We start from the raw sequence: 20809 nt of genomic DNA on the forward strand, positions 1-20809 counted from the left end.
TTACAGGCGTGAGCCACAGTGCCTGGCCCCTGAAACACCTTTGCCAGGCTGCTATAGCTAAGTACCATAAACTGGGTGGCTTAAACAGAAATGGATCGTCTCACATTTCTAGAAGCTGGAAGTCTGGGTGGTGTGGCCCCAGCCAGGGCCTGAGGGTAGGGGAAGAGGGTCTTCTGAGTCCTGCACTGCTCTGTGAGTTCGCTTCTTTAAGAGAAGACTAAGGAGGAACAGAAGAGAACAATGCCCTGGGGAGGCCCCAGGAAGGCAGGTGTGGAGGGAGGCAGGTCCTCTATCCATCCACCAAGCCACAGACATTGCCCAAATCCCCACCACATGCTGGGCCCCCCGCTGGGTTTGGCGGGGTAGAAAAGGAGAGCTTCTAGATGCCAAACATAGCTCCTGTCCCATGTGGACCCTAGAGCCAGCCATGGAGACTTCAGGGAGGCAGATTCAGCTCAGCCAGTATAAAGAGGAGCCATATAAGAGCTGCCTCCAGGGCCTGAGCTGCCCTGGAGAGAGTGAGGTCCCTGTCCCTGAAGGTGTGCAAGTAAAGGTCAGAGGACCATGGTCTCAGGGATACCTATACTCCCTCATCATGAGCTTGGGTTGGGCCAATGGGTCCCAACCTGGCTGACCATCAAAAGGTGGCTGTGGGGCTTGTGAACCAGGCAGATTCCTGGGTTCTCCCAGCAACCCTGGATCAGACGGTCTGGGTGGACCCCAAATGATTCCTGTCTCTAATAATGTCCCTGGGTGGTCCTGATGCAGAGCCAGGCTTGGGCGCCCTGGCCCACAAAGCACCGTGGTTTGAATGGGATTCTGTTTGGGAAGAGCTTTGACAACAGTACTTGAGGGCAGGGCAGCATGTAGATGGCAGACATGAGGGACAAGAGGATGAGGACGGCAAAGAGGAAGACAAGCTGAGGATCATGACATTGATGAGTTGGGTGACCTGACAGGATAGCTCACCACAAGCCATGAGGCCTGGGGAAACAGGTAAAAGGCACATGTGGACATGCAAAGAGGCCGAGGGAAGCGGGGGGTCAGGGAAGACATTCTGGAAAATGTGGGATTTGCTGGTGGTTAAGAAAGCATTCTACATGGAAGGTGAGGCTGAGCGTGGTGTGTGGGGGATGGAGGAGAGTAGCCTGTTGGAAAGAAGGGCGGGGAAGAAAGTATGGGCTTGAGGGAGACAATGAAAGGCCTTCTACAAGCAGGAGAAGGAGTCTGCATGTCAACCTTAAACAACAGGGAGCCCCTGAAGGTTCTTGAGGGGGAACATGACCTGGAGGAAGGCCTGTAGTAGTGACCACTAGTAGGGCTCAGAAGGGCCTGGGCTGCTCCAGACTCACCAGTTAAGAGTCCCTTGCAAGAGAAAAGGGTGAGAGGATTAGGCCTAGTATCAGCACCACACTTCCTGCCGACAGCAGCCCTGACAAGCATTACAGAATGATGGTGCCAGCCATTAGGCCACTTGGGAGGAGCAGCTGGGAGGGTGAGCTGGTAGCAGTTTCTCCAGGCTGGTAAATCTGGGGACCTTTTCTGCAAAGCTAGAGTAACAGCCCACCCATAAGCAGGGAGCTCCCCAGGGCTGGATTCACCCCAAGCAATGAGGCCCAGATTTCTCCTCTACATCATCTTGTCCAGGCTCAGAGGCTTCAGAAACCACCCAGATACTGACTCCCCCCACAACTGCCTCTCCAGCCCAGCTCTTCCCACAGCTGCAGGCTTTACTGTCTGTGTAGCCTCCCCACACGATGCCGGCACCTCAAACACTTGCAAGCAGGATCTTGCTTTTCCCTCCAAACCCACCCTCAACCCCTGTTCCTCGGCTCAGGCCAAGGCTCCAGTGCCCACCCCGTTCCCAGGCTGGCCCTCTCCCAGTCCACAGCTCATCCTTCAGCAACCCCTTCAAAGTCTCCAAACACAAGCCCTCCTCCCGCCCAGGCCCAGCCCCACCATCTCTAGTCTGGACTGATGCCGGGGTCTCCCACTGGCTTACCAGCTTCTACTCTTGCCCACCCACCCTACAGTCCTTTCTGCAGTAGGCATCACTCTGTAACTCCGGGCCCTGCTCAGCCCCTCTTCCTCAAGGGCTGCCCAGCTGTGAGGGCCTCTATGCTGGTCCCAGCTCAAAGCCCATCCAGAGCTCCATAGGGCCTGCTCCCTCTCCTCAGGCCTCTGCTGAAATGGCCCCTCATCCGAGAGGCCTTTCCTGACCATGCTCCACAGAAGGGCTCCCATTTCATGCCTGCCCCCTTTTCCAACCTTATTTTTCTCTGTGGCATTTATTACTCCCTAATCTTATATTATGGATTGATTTATCTGGTTTCTTCTGTCTACTCTGTTACAATTTAGGCTTTATGAGGGCAATGCCATGGTCTAACCTATTCACCCATGGATGCCGTGCTGGGCACATAGAACAATGCCTCATGTGTAGCAGGCACTGAGTATGGGCTGAAGGAAGGATGAACAAACCACTGCACATTCATCCTTGGGAGAAATAGGCCCACACCCATGGGTGATCCCAACCCAGCATGACAGAAGTGCCGGGGCCAACAGATGTGCACAGGGAGGGCGGCACTAGGGAGGGGCCCACAGCTCCATGCAGAGATCAGGGAAGCTTCCTGGAAGAGACGACAAACCACCTCCAGCCTCCTCCCTGGCCCTCTAGGGTCCCTGTCATAAGCCTCCGCCCAGTGAGGGGATGAAGGAGAGGCTGGTCTGACCAGCTGTGCTGACCCAGGAGTCTGTAAGTGTTCAGAGCTGGTGCCTGCATCCCTCCTGCCTGGCAGGAGGAGACCTGGGCAAGGCTCCCCACAGAGCAGAGGGGCCTGGTTTAAACACCACGGATCCCACCAGTGAGGGAGAGGTCATCTGGGATCCCAGCTTTGCCTGCCCTTTCCTCCCAAACACACAGCACCCTGCTTCCTCCCCTCCAATCACTGGAGCACCGAGGGAGACAGCAATGGAAGCAGGGCAGCAAGGACAAACCTGAGCTTTCTCCAAGAACTTAGAGCTTTGCTGAGTGAAGCTCCAATTCCTCAGCCTCCGGTGCAAGCCTCCAGTGCTCCATGCCAGCCCTGGCCCCTTCTGGCCCCGCCACTCCCCAGACACATTCCAAACTCCCCTGCCACTGCACCTTTGCTCAGGCTGGACCTGCCCGGCCACCCTAAACCTTCCCTGCCCATCACAACCCTACATCCATGACTTCCTTCATTCAGGCATTATTTATAATGACAGAACATCAGAAACCACCAAAATACACAACAGAGAATTGGCTAAACACACTATGGTACACGCAGGCTGAAACATTACACTGCCATTAAAAATCACATTATAGAAGAGTATTGAATGATAGGAAAATGATCTTGGTATGGGATTAAGTGCAAAAGGCAAGTTAGAAAATAGTAAGTACAGCTTGATCCCAATTATGTCATAAATACATGTTTTGTAGAAGACTGACGGGCTAAACACCCATCGCTCACACTTTTCTATAGAGAACACACATTACTTTTTTTATAACCAGAAAAATAAAATGCTTGAAAAGCACCTTACAGACTTCAAGGCTTAGCCCAGGTGTCACCTGTTCCAACAATCCCTGCCAGACCCCCAGCTGACTGTGGCCTTCCTGCCCTGCATCAGTTCCCACCTGCATCTCCCTGCCCACTGAACTCCCCATGCCCCCGGGCTGTGGTGCCTGTGGGTGCTGCCGTCTGCCTGAGCAGTGGGGAGGCTGCTCACGCCCCTGCCCCCTGCCCCTGTCACGCCGGTTGCTGCACAGACAGCTCTGACCCTACCCTCTCACCCATCTCCCAGCAGCAATTACAGGTTAAACTGGAGGGGCTAATTAGTTGCTCATTCTACCCAGAGCCAACTAATTAGCAGAAATATATATATATATTTTTTTTTTTTTTTTTGAGTCTTGCTCTGTTGCTCAGGCTGGAGTGTGATCTTGGCTCACTGCCAGCTCTGCCTCCCGGGTTCACGCCATTCTCCTGCTTCAGCCTCCCGAGTAGCTGGGACTACAGGTGCCCGCCACCATGCCTCGCTAATTTTTTGTATTTTTTTTTAGTAGAGATGGGGTTTCACCATGTGAGCCAGGATGGTCTCAGTCTCCTGACCTTGTGATCTGCCCGCCTCAGCTTCCCAAAGCAGAAATATTTTGATGGTGCTAATTGGGCTTCCAAGCAAGGTCTAGTGCCTGGGAAGGAAATCCAGGCCTCTGCTCCCACCAGCTTCCCAGTGTGAGGACAGGGCTGGCTGAGCCTCAGCCACACACAACCGTCACCCGATCCCTCAGGAGAAGGGAGTCCAGGCCTGCCGCCAGGCTTCTTCCTCTGAAAAATAAGGACAATACGCCAGCCCAGCCTGCTGCCCCAAGCCCACCCTACTGTTCCCTCTGTTTAGCAAAGTCCCTCTGCAGCCCTCTCATAGGTGACAGAGGCCTGTCAAGAACAGGGGACTGGCCCAGATATGGAGTAGAGGTGACTTGTCCAAGGTCATGAGCAAGTCAGGGGTCAAGCCAGGCAGTAACCCAGGTCCCCCTCCTTCCCCATCTCCCACTTCTCTGGGACACGCTGTCATTTCTCCACAACCCCTCACATGGACCATGAAGTGAAAGGACCTGTTACCTCCCACATTCTGGGGATCCTACTCCTCGTGATACAGTTCAAGAACCCATCTGCTCTGTTCACAGAGAACCAAGGTCACCTGGCTGCCAGTGCTTGTCGCACCAACACACTTGGGGTCTAAGCCTCATCCTGCCCTGAAGGTGTCTGGACCCGCAGGCTGTCTCTGGTGTGGAACCCTGTTAAACTCCACACATTAAAGCCAATGTCGGCCTCTTGACAGTTCCTTGGACCCTGATTGTCTCAGTCCACGTCTTCTGGCTCCCTCCCGACCTGAAGTCAGGCACACATTTGGTCAACAATGTGACAGGACCAAGGACAGAGCCCTGCAGCCTGCCCTCAGAGACCTCCCATGCCACGTGGGAACCCATTAGCCGGAACTGTCCATGAAACCCAGTTGCTGGGAAGAACGCCCCAGGCTTCCAAGCTGCCTGCCGGAGCCCTGCTACAGCAAGGGCTGGCGGCAAGTGGCACCGCCACAGCAACCTCCTGAGCATGGCTGCATGTGGTGGGGGAGAGATGGGGAAAGCCCCAGAAAGAGGGCCCCATGACAGCCTCCCCTACAGACCCCACACCCTCCATGCCCCGCTGCCCAGAGTGGCGTCTTACCTCGGGTTGGGTGGGTGTCTGGGGAGCACAGTTGGGCGGGGCTCAGCCTGGGCTGGACTCAGTTGCCCTCTCTGCCTCTGGGCACTGGAGCCTCAGGGCCTGTGGCTGCCAGAGGCTGTGCGGAGAAAGAAGAGGTGGCTGTCAGCTAGAGCAGGGCAGCAGGTGGTCATGGTGCAGTGGGGGCCACGCCTGCAAATGGGGTCTGATCCCGCCTGGCTGAGCCATTAAAAACTCATACATCCCCCACACACTCTCTCTGACACACACACACTTGCACACACTCACACATGTACTCTCATTCACTGGCAAACTCATGCTTACACACATAGATGTGTTGTCAATTGTGCATGCACATGCGTGCATGTGTGCGTGCACACATACACACACTCATGACACTAGCCGGGGGCAGGCAGGGCTCTGGGAAGGGCAGGGTTTGTGGCCCCAGGCAGGCTAGAGTCTGACTACGCCTCTCCCACCAAACGGCCCTGTGGCCCTGGGAAAGCCACTTCTCTTATCCATAAAAGGGAGATACCATCTCTCCTGCCAGGACTGCTGGGAAGATAGAAAGAGAGAAGGGACACATGGCCTGGCTCACAGTAGGTGTCCAGCCAATGCCACTGCCTGCCTTCCTCCCCAACTAGGCCACAGGAGGCAGGCCGCAGTCTGACCCCTGAGAGGGGATGATGGGCAGCAGCACCGGGGTGCCTCTCCCTGGGCCTGAGCCTCAACTTCCCAACCCCCACCTACTCACCCTCCCATTCCCCAGCCTTTCCTGCCTTTTTTTTTTTTTTTTTTTTTAAGAGGCAGAGTCTTGCTCTGCCACCCAGGCTGGAGTGCAGTGGTGCCATCATAGTACACTGTAGCCCAAACTCCTGGGCTCAAGCGATCCTCCCACCTCAGCCTACCAAGGAGCTGGGACTACAGGTGTGTGTATCACCACGCCCAGCTAATTTTTAAATTTTTTTGTAAACTATGTTGCCCAAGCTGGTCTCAAACTCCTGGCCTCAAGCAGTCCTTCCACCTCGACCTCCCACAGTGCTGGGATTATCGGCAGAGCCAATCATGCCCAGCCACCCTGCTTTATTTCTTCATCATGTATTCTCCAAGGGTTCCTCTAGACCAGACGCTCCGTCCTCTGTGAGTAAGGGAGGGTGCTAGGAAGTTCTGGCTCCTTGGCAAGGCTCTGAGGCCTCTATAGTGCAGGACATAACCTCAGCTCAAAGTCCAAGGAGGCGGGTTAACTCTTAGCTCTCCCTCTACCTGGCCAGGTGGCTCTGGGCAAAGCTTCTTCCTCTGTACCTCAGTTTCCTCAACCTCTCAGATGAAGTCCCAAATCTCTTTCTGAGCTGCTGCAGAGAGGTTTCAGTCAGATCTGTGTTTCCCAAAGTAGGAGACACATGCTTCTGGGAGTGCACAAGGGGATTTCGTGGTGTGCAGACAAATGTTTTCATTTTCATAGTTACGTGTTTCTCTTTCTGTGTATTGGAAAAAAAAAATGACAGGCACATCACAGGTGTGATTTCCTGGATGTGTGCTTGGGGAGCATCATGGTAATCCACTTTCAAACATAAGTCAATACGAAGACAAGGATTAAGAAAACACGAGTGCAGGTGGTGCCCAGGGGTGGCTTCAACCGTGATGGTGAAAGGGAAGCTCAGGAAGCTGGCATCGAACCCAGCACCTGGCTCCCGGCAGCCCTTGAGAGGGCAAGCAGCTTCCACCTGCCCTGGAGGGCCAGGCCAGCCCCTCCTTTCTGCTCCATTCCCTGTTGGGTGCCATCCAGCACTGGCCTAGGTCCCCAGGGTCATTTACAAGGCCTTCTGGATGGGACTGATGGAAGGATGGGCAGATGGGGCTCCAAATGACTGCTATAATGTGGGCAGAAGATGGAAAAGCCCTCAGGGTCCCTCCCAGAATTAACATTCTATCAAATCTAAGATGCAAATGCTGGAATTTCTAGCTGCGTGGTAGGTGAAGATGTAGGAGATGCTTTGAGGCTAGGGTCTTCCTATATTATGGGCTGCAGACTTCTCCAAGGAGGCAGAGAAATGGGTGCTGAGCAGGCTCCAGGGCCCACTTTGGCTTTCCAATCCTGACAACAGAGCCATGAAGCAGCCCAGACCAGGGAAGAGAGGCCTGCCCAGCCCCACGGTTCACCAGCCCCAAACTAGGCCCCTGTTGCCAGCCAGCCCTGCGTGCACCTCCCACTGGTTGCTGATTCTGGAGGACAGGACAGAACATAGCGGTGCCAGCCTGGGACAGAGGGGTAGCAGAGCCTGGGCAGCTCCTCAGGCCCACGTACCCCAAGCCAGGTCTAGCCAGACAGGGGCGCTGTCAGCAGCCTCCCGAGCTGGATCCCGATAGACTGGCACGAGCCAACCAGGCCCAGGCCAACCCGGGCAGCCCTGTCCCTGGAAGGCCTCCAGACCACCTGGCTGGCAGCCCTGAGCCCAGCTCCACCTGAGCTGGCAGGGTAAGCCATCCCCACAGTGCCATTCCGGGCCCCCAGCTGCCACACTCCAAGACAATGAATGGGCCTCCCGCTCCCTTCCCCCCAAATCTTCCAAACCTTCCTAAAGCTCCCACTCTCCTCTGTGGCATCACAAGGAGTTGCTATGGAAATGGGACCACAGGCAGAGCATGACAATGATTTGGGGCAGGGGAGGAGATGCAGTGGGAGCCGGGCACTCTCCTGGACACGAGGTCTGCTGGAGTGCCAGGTCCCAAGAAAGACATGAAAGCCCAGCTGCAGGCCTCACAGCCAAGGAGGGTGGAGGGGGCTGCAGCCAAGGTTGGGGGCCTCCTACCCGCCCTCTTGGCTCCTTGCCACCTCAGTGGAGCCCAGGGAGCTCTCAGCCTGTGTAGCCTGTGTGTTCAGCAGAATGAACAAATGCCCTGGAGAATGTGAGACCTCCACAGAAACAGCTATCCAAGGACTCTGACAAAGGGTTCAGCACTGAGCGGGGCTGACACCCAGCACACACTCAGCAAACACTGATCAGAAAGCAGGGCCCAGGCATGTGTGCTGAGTGTGTATGTCATGTAGGCCTGTGCCTGCTCTGGACAACATGGAGCACAATCACAGAGCTTGAGAGGCCCATGCCCACTGTACAGATGGGGAGACTGAGGTCCAACCAGGGTCAGGGTCACACAGAAAGTCAACCAAAAAGCCAAGCCCAGAGCCCAGGTCTCCTCTTGACCAGACCTGAGCCCTCTGATCAATACCCCTAGCTATTCCCTCATTAATTCATTCTACTTCTGTTAAGTATGTACCATGCGCTTGGTCAGTGGAACAGGGAGATATAAAGGATGCTGCTCCTGCTCAGAGGAGACAGACCATCATGATCAGAGGATGGGTGCCAGGCCAGAAGGCCAGGGACTGCAGGAGCCCGGGGAAGGGTCCCTCAGAGTTTTAGGTTATGCACTTCTGAGCCATGCTTCTAAGAGACCTCTGAGTTTCCCCAACTTTTCTCCCAGCTGCTCCCCTAGCCCAAGGCCCCCCTACAGTCCACCTGGGGCCCACACCTCCAGGAGGTAAAGGGCGGGTATTTCTCATTAGCACCCCAGGCCCCAGGAATGAGGGACTATGAGGAAAGTGCCTTGCTAGCCAGAAGTAACTCAAAGAATGTGGGCCCCAGACTTCCCTCCTTCTCCCCAGCCTCAGCAGCTCCCACATTGTTCATTAGGTCCTTGCCCTTTCTCTCTCTCTTTCCTGGGCACCTCCCATGAGCCAGGTATGACACTGCACCTGGGGTGGCCCCGCTGGCCACCATCCTGACGGAAGGAGTACAAGTCCTTGTCTCTTTGTCAGCAGCATGCAAGCTCTCTCCTGTGATTTTTGCTGGGTTTTTTTTTTTTTTTTTTTTTTTTTTTTTTTGGTGGGGGGATGGGGCTGTATGGAGAGAGTAAGACGGAATACCTTTCAGAGTTTGGCTTGGAAGACCCACCAGTTCTGTGTGTGCCATGTCTCCCAGTGGCTGCGACAGCCGCCCAGGACCTATGTTACACAGGTGGAAACCAAGGCCCTAAGAGGTGGCCAGGTGGACTCCGGGGAGCTCAGCACTGAGAACGCAGGACGGGGAAAGACCAGCAAGGAAAGACGGGAGGGCCAGGTCCACAGCTGTGGGAAGGGAGAAGAAGCTGTCTTGGAAGGCTTCCTGATGGAGGAGGGATTAGGATTGGCTCAGGGCCCTCCCTTGGGCTCTGGCAGGAAGAGTCTCTTCCAGAGAGAGAACCAGGCCAGGGCTTCCCCTGCCAGCCCACATGACTTGGGGCTAGGCTGGCAGGTGGAGGGCAAGGGGGGCACATTCCATGACAGCTGCCATCCTGTCCCCAACCCACTAAGGGCTGCCACCACTGCCACCTCACATCCCTAGTTACTGCTGCCTGATAGGAAACCAACTGGGGAAGGGAAAACAGCAGAGACAGAGGAATGGGGGCAGAGCATGCGAGAGACAGAGGCTCTGAGAGAGACAGAGCAGCAGTGACCCCAAAGCCAGCCGGACAAAGGGAGAGTACAGAGCTGAAGATGGATGGACGGATAGGGCCACCCTCCCCTCCCCAAGAGCCAGGCCTGCAGCTGCCGAGAGGAACAGACACACAGCTGGGAAGGAGCCTACAAACCAGGGCTTTGCAAAGATATTTCAGCAATAAAATTCTTATTTGAAATGAAATCTGATGCAGTGGGGGAAGCATTTCTATGCCAGACATTAAATCCAGAAGCCATAAAGTGAAATTTCAACAAATCCAACCACTGTACATAAATGTGTAAAACATCCGTACGGCAAAAGACACATAAACAAAGTTAAAAGGCAAATGAGACAATGGAAGAAAATATCACTAATATGCAAAAAGCCCCTACAAATCAATAAGAAAAAAGACAAAAGAAGAGAAAAATTGGCAGTGAATTAGAAATCTGCAGAGGAGGAACTAAATTGGCCAATAAATGCATGAAAAGATGTTCTATCTCACTAGCAACCAGGGAAATGCAAATGAAAGCGACATGCTACCATTTCTTGCCTATCAGATTGGGAAAAATTTAAATGATTGATAACAAGCAGTGCTGGCAAGGATGTGGGAAAATGAGCACTCCCAGACCATTGGAGGGAGGGGGAGTTGGCCCAACATTTGGAAGAGTAATTTGGCAATATTGGTTAACATTTTAACCCACACAATCCACAACCTAGTAATTCCACTTCCAGGAGCCTCTCCCATAAAATAATAGCACAAGCACTCACATATACATGCTCAAGGATGCTCATGGAAACACTGCTGCTAAGACTGAAAAAGAAATTCGAAATGGCCTAAACGTTTATCAATAAGGGAAAGTTCAAATAAAATATGGCATGTCCACGCTATGGAACACGCTGCAGCCATCTGACAGAATGAGGCACGTCTATGTATAACAATACAGAAAAAATCAAGCTGTAAAATGCTATTTCAGCATAAGCCCATTTCTGTAATTAATGATTTGTTGCTATATGCCCCAAAAGGCTGGAGGACAATACGCCAGGATTTACAGCAATCACCTCCCAGCGGTAGGACAAGGGGGCTTTCATGGCCTCTGTTTTCCACAAATGTATTGTTGGGTCTTCTATTGTAATCAGACAAACAAAATCAATAAAGAGTTAATGGGTTTTTTTAATCCTTCTCAGACCCCAATAGGAAATGCAGATCTAAGCAGGGCTGGTTGAAGTGGGAGGGGACCAACACCCATCCACTCAGCCCCATCCAGCCCCAGCCCCACCCTCGTATCCCCGAGGCCCCTTCTGGAAACACTAGGGCTCTAGGACCAGTTTGAGAACCTCAGCTGGAGACTGTGGAACCCATGCCTATGCTCCCCCAGGCCAAGGTCCAAAGGGGCAGAAGGTTGCTCAAGGTACACCGGCAGCCAGGGCCTGTAGCTCCTCTGCATGGCTCCGTGCTGAGGAGGGTGTGTATTAGGCTGTGGACCCACACCTAATAGACCCACACAGTCCCAGGCGAGGGTCAGGGGTTTCTCTAGGTGTTCAGAAAACCCTGAGATGATCACAGTCCTGGGGAATCCAGAACTGGGGCTGAGGAGAGCCCTTGGGGTAAAGGGAACATAGACAGGGCCTTTGCAGGCCTGGGTGGGCCTTTGCAGCCCACCAGGAAAGGGTGGGCTTCAAGGCTCCAGTGCTGCAGGGAGGGAGAGAGAGAGGGAGGGAAAGAGGGAGAAGCTGGGGTGTGTTTCTCCCTCTATGTACAGAGAGTGGGGAGATGAGCCAATGGGGCGCGTGGAGGTGGCTGGGGCATGCAGGTATGCGGTGCTCACAGACAGAGGGCACATGTGGGTCTGCGGAGGTGAACTCTGGAGGGTGTGTGGGCTCCAAGTGGTATAGAGGCATGTCTGTAATCTAGAATCAGTCTATGTGTATGTGTGTTGTCACTCTCGGAGATGACAGCAAAGGGAAAGCATGTGTGTGTTTGGAGGGAGAGGAACACAGCAGACCCATGTATAAGTGTGCATAGTGTGTGTGTGGTGTGTCCTGTGCCCCCGGGTGTTCCCCAAGGTGCGCGTGTATGTTTGTGTGTATGTTAGGAGGTATAGGCAGCCAGCAGGCCTGCAGAGGGGCCAGGAGCAGGTGGCAAACTGCAGAGATCAGGCCATTCTGGAAATACCCCTCCCACTTGTGAGTCAATCAAAAATGCAGAGAAAACTGCCCAGAAGGAGTACAAGGCCCCCTCCAGTTCCAGAAGGCCCCCTTCCCTTGAACGTTTGTTTGCACAGCTCGTGTTCCACCTGCCTCCAGGAGGCAGGGGCTACAGGGACAAGCAAACTCCTCCTGATGAGTGGTGAATGACACTCTCTACCTGGGTCCGAGCTGCAAACAACACAGCTTCCTGGTGGTCTCCTGTTCTCACCTCCACACTCACCCATGTTCCATCTGCAGCTGCCAGGGGAGCACTCCAAAATGCAGATCCAACCACATGGCTGCCTGCTCCACACCCTTCTATGGCTCCCTACTGCTCCCTGCCCACACTCCTTACTGGGCCCGTCAGGCCCCCTGGGACCCATCCCCAAGTGGCCTTCAGCTTCACACCTGACCCCGGTGCCTCCCAATACTATCCTCCAATCAGATTGGGCCTCCTGTCTTCCTCAACAGAACTGAGCCTGCAAACCTTTGCACCTTCTGTTCCCCCGGGGGATGCCTGCCTTCCCTGACCAGTTCCCACTGTCCTCTAACAAGCTTCTCCCTACAGGGCTGGGGTGAAGCCCCTCTGGTACACCCACCCTGTGCTCACCTCTGTCCCACCCTCATCCCCTAAGCTGTGACTACTGACAGGTCTGGCTTCCCCAGGGGTAGGGGATGGGTCTTGTTCTTCTCTGTACCCTAGAATCCAGCCTAGGCCTAGCACAGAGGAGGCATCAGGCACAAATGTTACAGACTGAGCCAGGAGTGGTGGCACACACCTCTAGTCCCAGCTACTCAGGAAGCTGAGGTGGCAGGATCGCTTGAGCCCAGGAGTTTGAAGCGGCAGTGAGCTAAGACCACACTGCTGCACTCCAGCCTGGGCCAGAGCAAGACCCCACCTCCAAACAAAACAAACAAACAAAAAACCTGGAGAAAAAAACCACGTTTCTAGAATGAATGAATGGGTTCTCACAGTGATATAGTTTGGATGGCCCCTCCAAATCTCATGGTGAAAGGTAACCCCCAGTGTTGGAGGTGGGGCCTAGAGGGAGGTGGCTGGGTCATAGGGGTGGATCCCTCATGACTTGGTGCTGTCCTCGTGATAGTGAGTTCTCAATAGATCTGAGATGTGGCCGTTTGAGAATGTGTGGCACTCCCCATCTCTCTCACTCCTACTTTCACCATGTGAAGTGCCTGCTCCCACTTCACCTTCTGCCATGAGTAAAAGCTCCCGAGGCCTCCCCAGAAGCCGAGCAGATGTTGCCACCATGCTTCCAGTACAGCCTGCAGATCCATGAGCCAATTAAACCTCTTTTCCTTATAAATTACCCAGTCTCAGGAATTTCTTTATAGCAACACAAGAACAGCCTAATACACACAGCTCTCAGCCCCTAAGCCACACACAGTGGGACCTTCTTAAGGCAGCAGGATAGAGCAGAAAGGGTGTGGCCTGGGTGCTGGGACACCTAGCATCTCATCCTAGGTAGCACAACAGGTGATATGAATCATGTCACCTGGGGAATGAGTAAAGCAGGAGTTCCCAACCAGGGTTCCCAGGAAGGGAGGACTACAGAGGTCTGTGAGCCCCAAAACTGCACAAAACTGGCTATGACAATATGCATGCAGGAGCGGCTGGGCCCCCGTCTCTAACACAGTGCCATGGCTTTCATCAGATTCCTCCAGGGGCCCCCAGCCCAAAGATCCAGAAGCACCAGGCAGGAACAGGGCAAGGCTCACCCCCATAGGAACGCAGACTCGGGGCACAATATGTGCCACACATCAGGACGGGGTGCTGGGGGCAGGGACTAGGGCAAGTCCTGTGGCCCCGGGCCCCAAGCCAGGATCCCTGGGTGAGTCACTAGCAGTTGATGGCCAGAGAGGGAAGGGAGCTGTCCAAGGCAGGCAAGCTGTCTGGGTAAGGGGTGAGCTCCCCATCAAGAAGAGCAAGAGCACAGGCTGGATGGGCAGAGGTCAGAGTGAGCGAGCGGCAACCCTGAGTCTCATTCTCAGACTCTCGGTCTCAGTTTCTCCATTTTACCCCCGGTGCTAGACAAGCTGGTTCATGTGAGTCTATCTGAGTCTGTGCAAGGATGTGCAGGGGTGCAGCTGGCCTGGGCCTGGCTCCAGGCTGGAGGGCTGAGGGGTCTGTGCAGTCCACCCACCCAGCAGCGGCCTGAGGCCCCCTTCTCTCGTCCTCCTGCTTCCCAGCTGCATCAGGCTAATGGCTGCCTGGGCTGTCCCACACTGCTAAGTGAGCCTGCAGAGTCCCAGGTCCCTCCTGGGTACTGCAGCTACCACCTCTCACGTTATAGTGACCACAGAGATGACAGGAGTGAAAGGGTTCATTATGAGCCTGGGGCCAAGGGAGGCCAGGGACTGGATGGGAGGGCTGAGCAGGGCTGGCAGCCAAGCCCAGGCCACATGGCCTCAGTGGGCCCCCCAACTGCCCCTGACTTCTCCAAGGGCCTCCCTCAGCCTGGCCTGGGTCACACAGGGAGTTGGTGGTATATTTGAGCCAGGATCCCAGGCCTCCCACCCTTGTCTGGGCTTACTCTGGGCACAAATGCACCTTGTCTCTCTTGGACTCTGTACATGCCCCAGCACCCCCTAATCCTGCCAGAAAGAGATGGCCGGCACTGGGGTTCCAACAGACTAACTCAAATGCAGGCCTGCAGTGTTCCCTGGATCCAGCCACCTGAGCCTCAGTTTCCTCCTCTCTAAAACAGAGGTATAAAAACTGCCCTCCTACTCCTGCTGGGAAGATTAATAAGGGCAGAGGTGCAACATCTGACGAGAGCAGAACAGAGACCTTCCACCCACCCTCCATCTCTGGGCCTCAGTTTCCCCATCTCTAAGCAGGAGGGTTACTCTGAGTGATTCCCCAGGTCCTCAGAGTCTCTGATGCTTTGTGGGAGGCCTGCCCAGGTGCCCAGCCCATGACTAGCTGGGCCTGCCGTGGAAGGACAAGCTGCAGGGCAGAGACCGGGGCCTGCCCTAGGGGGCTCTCTGCTAGTTGGCAGATGAGGGCCGTGGCTGTGGAGCAAGGACATTGTCTACTTAGCAAAACCATGTGGAAGTGCCCATGGCAGGGCTTCCAAACCGGTGGTCCCAGTGCCTCTGTGCTGCCACAGTGTCTACCACCCCGTATTGCATCACACCCAGCCAGCTCCACGCATTTCCTGCCAGGTCCCTGTAGGCCCCAAGGGCCACAAGAAGCTTATAAATGGAAAAAAGTGTGAGCTGGGCAGTGATCAAGGAAGGTTTGTTGAAGGAGACAGGACAAGAGGGTCAAGGGCACACAGGAGGCCTTGAATACCCAGATCACACAGACACCCAGTGCCACTGATGGTCTTCCATGTACCTCTGTCCTCAGGCAGGGATGCCTGACCCCACCCGGGGCTGACCTCAGAGCTGTGATCCCGGCAGAGGGCTTTGGCGGGAATGGGGACCTAAGCTTGAGGTTCCCTCTACCTTTCCTTGGCAGCCATGGACTGTGAGTCCATCCCGGAGAAATCAGTCCTGGTTGGTGATGCCCAGCGGCCACCGAGGCCTCACTGCAAACAGCGTTGCTGCTGGTGAGTGCCATCTGACCATGTTGGGCTTCCCGGCAGATTAAGAGCAATGCTGGCCCCAGACTCATTCATATTCTGGTCTGGCTGCCGGCTTCAATATGGCTGAGAGACGCGAGGGCAGAGGCGGCCCTCTGAGAATGCCCAGCGATGATTCCTCTCCGATTCCAATTTATTTTCTATCATTAATGCTTTTGAAAAGCCCCACATGCTCTGCAAACAGGGAAGAAGCACAGGGCTCAGGAGGAGAGGCGAGGAGAGGGTCGGGGATAAAGGGGTACTCGGCAGAAGTGGGGCAGGCAGTAGTCTGGGTTCAAATCCCCTCCCCAGCTCCACTTGTCTTCAGGGCCCTGGGGTGAGCTTGAGCTACATCTGTCCACAGGGGATGGGCATCCTGCTCTGCCCACCCCAGGAGACCGTTTTCAGATCTACCTAGGGGTCAGAGGTGAGTGGGCTTTATAAACTGTAAAGGGCTGTACACTTGAGGAACAGAGAATGAAGCAAACCTGACCACAGTGGCAGAGGCCTATGAACTGGACGCCTGCTTCCCCAGATACCCTAGGGGATCCCGACCCCCCGGTCCAGGGAAGACCTGGAGTGCCTCTCCCCACAGCACAGGCAGAGGAGGTGAGCGCCAGAATCTGGGTCTCCAGGCTTGTCTCACACTCACACCACCATCCTCCCATCTCCCCCCAGGCTCGTGGTGACCAGCCTCCCAGCCAGCATTTCTCCTCCCCCATTATCCACACTGTGCAGCCAGAGGGATCTTCCCTGCCTGAGTCTCCTGCTTGGAACCCTTCCAGGGCTCCCCATTACCTTGAGATCAAGTCCAAACTCCCCACCTGCCATGCAAAGCTCTCCCTAGGAGCTCAGGCCCATCTGGGCAGCCTCGGCTCCAGCCACACCCAGCTTCTCAGAGGTCACCCTTCCCTGTCTTCGCATGCTGTTTCCTGTCTGGAATTCTCTCCTCCTTGGCCCAGTTCATCCCATCTCCTACCCCTCCTTCAAATGCTTCTCTTTCCTGCAGCTTTCCCTGAGTCCCCCAGCATGCCCTGCTCTGTGCTCCTCATACCCAGGACCCACCTGTAGTGCAACCCATTAATGTAGTTATTATGTTTGTGTGGTGGTGCCCCCTCTAATCAGTGAACTCTCCTGGGCAGGGGCTGCTTTGGATCCATCCTGTGCATTCCTGGTGCCTGGCAAAGTGCCTGGCTGCCAGTGGAGCTGTTTATCCAGTTGGCCAGCCTCAATGGAGCACCCACTATGTGCCAGGCTCTGTCCCGGGTGCAGCAGCCAGTCCTGGCCCTCGAGTTGCTTCAAAAGGATGTGCTCAGGGAACCTCTAGTGAACGAATGAATGGAAATATAATCACTTTGTAAATGGGGAAACTGAGGCCCAAAGAGGCAAAATTCCCTGTTCATGGGTGTTCCTGACTCCCTGCCCACATCTCTTCTACTCCATTTCTCTCCCAGGATCACAGCAGCAATGCAGAGAACTCAAAACGAAAGGTTAGAGTCCAAACGGGGGGAAAAAAGGAAGAAGAAAATCTGGTGGATTTTCCCCTTTCCTCCATAATGTAAAGAAAATTGCTTTTGCCAACTATCGCAGCTTAAAAGCAATTAGAGTTTTTGGAGGGGACTCTGGGCACGAGCAGAAGCAACAGAGTGAGCGCCCGGCACGGAATTTTTCCAGCATTCGTTTGTATCAAGCAAAAGAAAAAAAGGCGTTAAAAGCAGCAATTTCCAGCAGCAGAGACGGTAAAGACAAAATATTTACAGTCTCTGAGGGAGGGGCCTGGAAGAGGCCAGGGACCTCCCCTGCTTCCCACCCAGCTCCACATTCTAGGAGGCAGGGAATGGGAGGGAAAGAATTGAAGATAAGGAGATGAGCCTTACCCATGCAGGCTCAGGGAAGGAGAGAAGCCCCCAGCTGCCCGCTGCTCGCTCACCCCTTCCCCACCACCCACCGCCCCAGCCACCAGAGATCCATCCCTGTAAACCTCAGACCTGGACACAATTCTCCCCTGCTCAAAATCCAGAGAACATCCACCACTGCAGGCTGGCACTGGAGGCCTGCACAGCCTGGGCCCCTCTCCAGCCTCATCCGCAGATGCTCCCCAATGTGGCACACTGCCCCGACTGTCTTCTGAGCAGCAACACTCAGTCTCGCCGCAAGGCCTTTGCCCAGATATAAGAGCGTAAGGATGCACTCCTGTATCAGGACAAAGGCCTTGAGAGGGAGGTGAGGCAGGTTTCCGGATATGGACCCAGAGCAGGGAAGCTGAGCCAGGATCACACAGCCCTAGACCCGAATGCTGGCCTGCCACCCAGGCCTCTGCCGCTGAACCCCTCCTTCACCTGGACTTTTGCTGGACCCTTGACCTCCGCCCTCCAAATACAGAGCAGACACCTCTTCCTGAAACCGCACTGCCTTCGTCCCAGCTGCAGCACAGACTCCCCTCTGTCTGGCACACAGACACAGCCTCCTGTAGAAGCAATGCTCCTATGTTCAAATGCCAGGTCCTCCATTCATTAGCTGCGTGATATCCACCAAGTCCCTCAATCTCTCTGAGCCTCAGTTTCCTCATCTGTTAAACGGGGATAGTAATAGTGCACATCTCATGGGGTTATTGTTAGGATTAAATGAGGTAATATAAGTAAAGCATTTAGCACTGTGCCCAACACTTAACAGGTGTTCAGTGAACTCTCCCCTGCCCTGTTTCACGCTCAATCCTCAGGTGTGACTCCCTAGGCCTCAGATGGCCCATATATGCGCACTCAAGCTCCCACTCCACATGCAGTCACCTAACAAATGCTCACTTGGAAGACATGTGCCGGCTGGGAGCAAAAGGCACTGGAAGCTCTAATGAGCTTTGCACATGCATGGAGGCCCAATCCCTGAGCACAGGGCCAGGATCCTCCCATTTTGCTTGGCTTAGGAAGGATTCCTCCAAGAACACTGGTAAGCCTCAGCCAGAGCCCTTAGAATCTGCCAGGCCAGGTGGAGGAGGTGAATGGAGGGTCAGCCTCCCAGAGGGACAAAAAGCATGAATCCCCTCCAGCCTGAGGCCTGCAAGTCAGCCCTCAGCCATCCTCCCAGCCCCACTGGACAAAGGCAAGCACCAAGACCCACAGAGCAGCAGGCAGTGATGAGGCTGGGAGCAGAAACCAGGCCTCAAAGGCAGCAGGATCCGGGGAAGCCAGGCAGTCCGGAGCTCAAATCTCACCCCAACTCCTAACCAGGCGGGTGACCACCCTAAGCCTCACTTTCCTCATTTGTAAAATGGAGTCGATAATGCCCACCTTGCAGAACAGCTGTACACACAAATGAGGGTAACGTTGTTCCAGGTCCCTCCGGGATCTAGCATAGTCACTGCGGGAACACACAGAGGCTATGCCCCCGCCCTGACTGGATTCCTGGACTGTAAGTATGGTGCCCTCCCCCCACCCCCACAGCACTGGGAGAGCAGAGGGAAGGCCTGGTGTGCTGAGGGAACACCAAGGACCTGTGCTATCTCCTGTGACCCTTCCAGTCTACTTCCTGCCCGGCAGGGAGGTGAAAGACCAACCTACAGCCAGCCATGACCCGTCCTCCCCACCTCGCTCTCAGAGCAGAAGAGACCCAGCCCCTGCCTCATTTTGCCAGGGAAGAAACAGCTGCCCAGGAGAGGTGGCGGCGTGCCTCTGTCTCACAGCTCCCACTGAGTCACTCGTCCGACGTGAGGTCGTTTCCTCTCCTTCCCCAACTGCAGAGAACACACGGGCTTGCTGTGGGTCCGGTGGCGCTGCAGGGCTGGAGAGCTGGGATCAGGAGATATTCTGATGTCTCTGCCTTTCACTCCTGCTCTGGCTGCCTTTCTCCCAGGGGCCTCTCCCACCCTCCTCCCCCACTGACCTCAAGAATAAGCCCAACAGTAAGCCTGGCACTAATCGGGGCGCTCCTCCTTGCTGTGGGGGCAGGGAAGGGGACAGGAGACCAGTCTCAGTCCCAGATGGCTGAGCCTCAGGACACTCCACTGAGGCCTCCTCCCCAACCTGCGAAGCTCTTCTCCTCTCGGGTAAGTAACTAGGCACACACACAAACATACACACACATGCATACACATGCACACACACACAAACACATGCACATACATGGGTAATTAGGCTCACACACACACGCACACACTCAGACACGTGCACACTAACACACAGGAATCTAGGGAGGAGAGGGAGAGGTAGAGAGAGGGGGGCAGACCCTAGGCCCACCCCCTGGGATGACTGGCAGCCCTTCCACAGCTGATCCAGCCTCCTGGCTCTGTACCCAGGGGAGCACTAGTGGGTCCTGAACGACAAGCCCATGTGGCCTGGAAGCAGAGGATCCTGGTACTGGGAAGCCAGACACCTGACTTATTGCCAAGGCTCTGCAGTGCTTCACCGTGAGACCCGAAACAGAACTGGCCACTCCCTGTGCCTCAGTTTCCTATCTGGAACCTAGAGGAGGCATGAGATCATCTCTAAGCACGCCTTCTAGTTCCAGCATTCTGTGATCCATACCTGTGACCTCTGGGACCCCTCAGGAAGTCTCAAGCATCGGAGAGTGCTGGGGGAGGGATCACCCTAACTCCAAGGAGGCGGGGAAGCCCAGGGAGACCTGTAGCTACCCTGGGCTGGCAGGGGGCACTCATCCTGCTGCAGCCTCCCAGGGAGGAGTCCAGGCTCGGGCAGGAGGCCAGAGGACAGAGGAGAGCTCCTCGACATGGCCTCAGGCAGCCCGAGGCCCTCCCCGATGTCCACAGGTACCCCAGAAGCTCACCCCCTCGAGTTTCACTTCCCATTTCTGTTCCGAGGTTACAGAGTCTTTGGTCTAGCCCAGATCTCAGGCACAGCCCCAAGCCCCCAACACACACCCCCAATTCCCACAGTTGTCCAGACCCGATCCCAACTCCTCTTGCCAGGCCAGCCTTCCCACCACCTTCCCAGTTGCTCCCACAGGGAGGCCGGTGGGGGCAGCCCAGCTGCTTGTGCCAATAGAGGCTCCCCTGGCCCTGCATGGCCGGAGCCTGATAACATTCTCCTAAATTAAACAGTAAACAAGAAGTTGTTTTAGATTTTCCTGACGCTGCAGTTCCTGATTAATCCTCACAGCAAACAAAAGAAAGAGAGATAATTAACCTAAAAGAGGGTCACTTCCTGTTTCCAGGTGGAATCTCCAGCGTGAGCCAGGGGAACCTGTTCAGAGGGGTCCAGCTCCAGACCACCTCTCCCCTCCCCTGCCTCTCCTGTGTCTGCCCAATCCCGGGCTACACCCTCAGCCTGCCTCCTAGATCCCACCTAAGCAAGTTGGGAGCAGGCACTCCAGCCTG

General features: G+C 55.1%; 2 protein-coding genes across 4 annotated transcripts in view; one reads left to right on the forward strand and one right to left on the reverse strand.

Annotated features, from left to right (window-relative positions):
- The window catches only part of LINGO1 (leucine rich repeat and Ig domain containing 1), a 202191-nt gene that overhangs the window by 173385 nt on the left and 7997 nt on the right, over positions 1 to 20809 (reverse strand). For 2 of the 3 annotated variants that reach the window (XM_050799965.1, XM_050799967.1), the window contains exon 2: positions 5241 to 5355. The exons of the other annotated variant lie outside the window; for it this stretch is intronic. The gene's annotated coding sequence lies outside the window, so the exon portion shown is untranslated. The remainder of the gene's footprint in view (positions 1 to 5240; positions 5356 to 20809) is intronic. 3 annotated transcript variants of the gene reach the window in all.
- Positions 1 to 20809, forward strand: part of CRABP1 (cellular retinoic acid binding protein 1) — a 658055-nt gene that overhangs the window by 86390 nt on the left and 550856 nt on the right. The gene's annotated exons all lie outside the window — the stretch shown is intronic.

The sequence above is a fragment of the Macaca thibetana genome, chromosome 7, assembly GCF_024542745.1.
Source record: "Macaca thibetana thibetana isolate TM-01 chromosome 7, ASM2454274v1, whole genome shotgun sequence".
Classification (NCBI taxonomy): Eukaryota; Metazoa; Chordata; class Mammalia; order Primates; family Cercopithecidae; genus Macaca; species Macaca thibetana.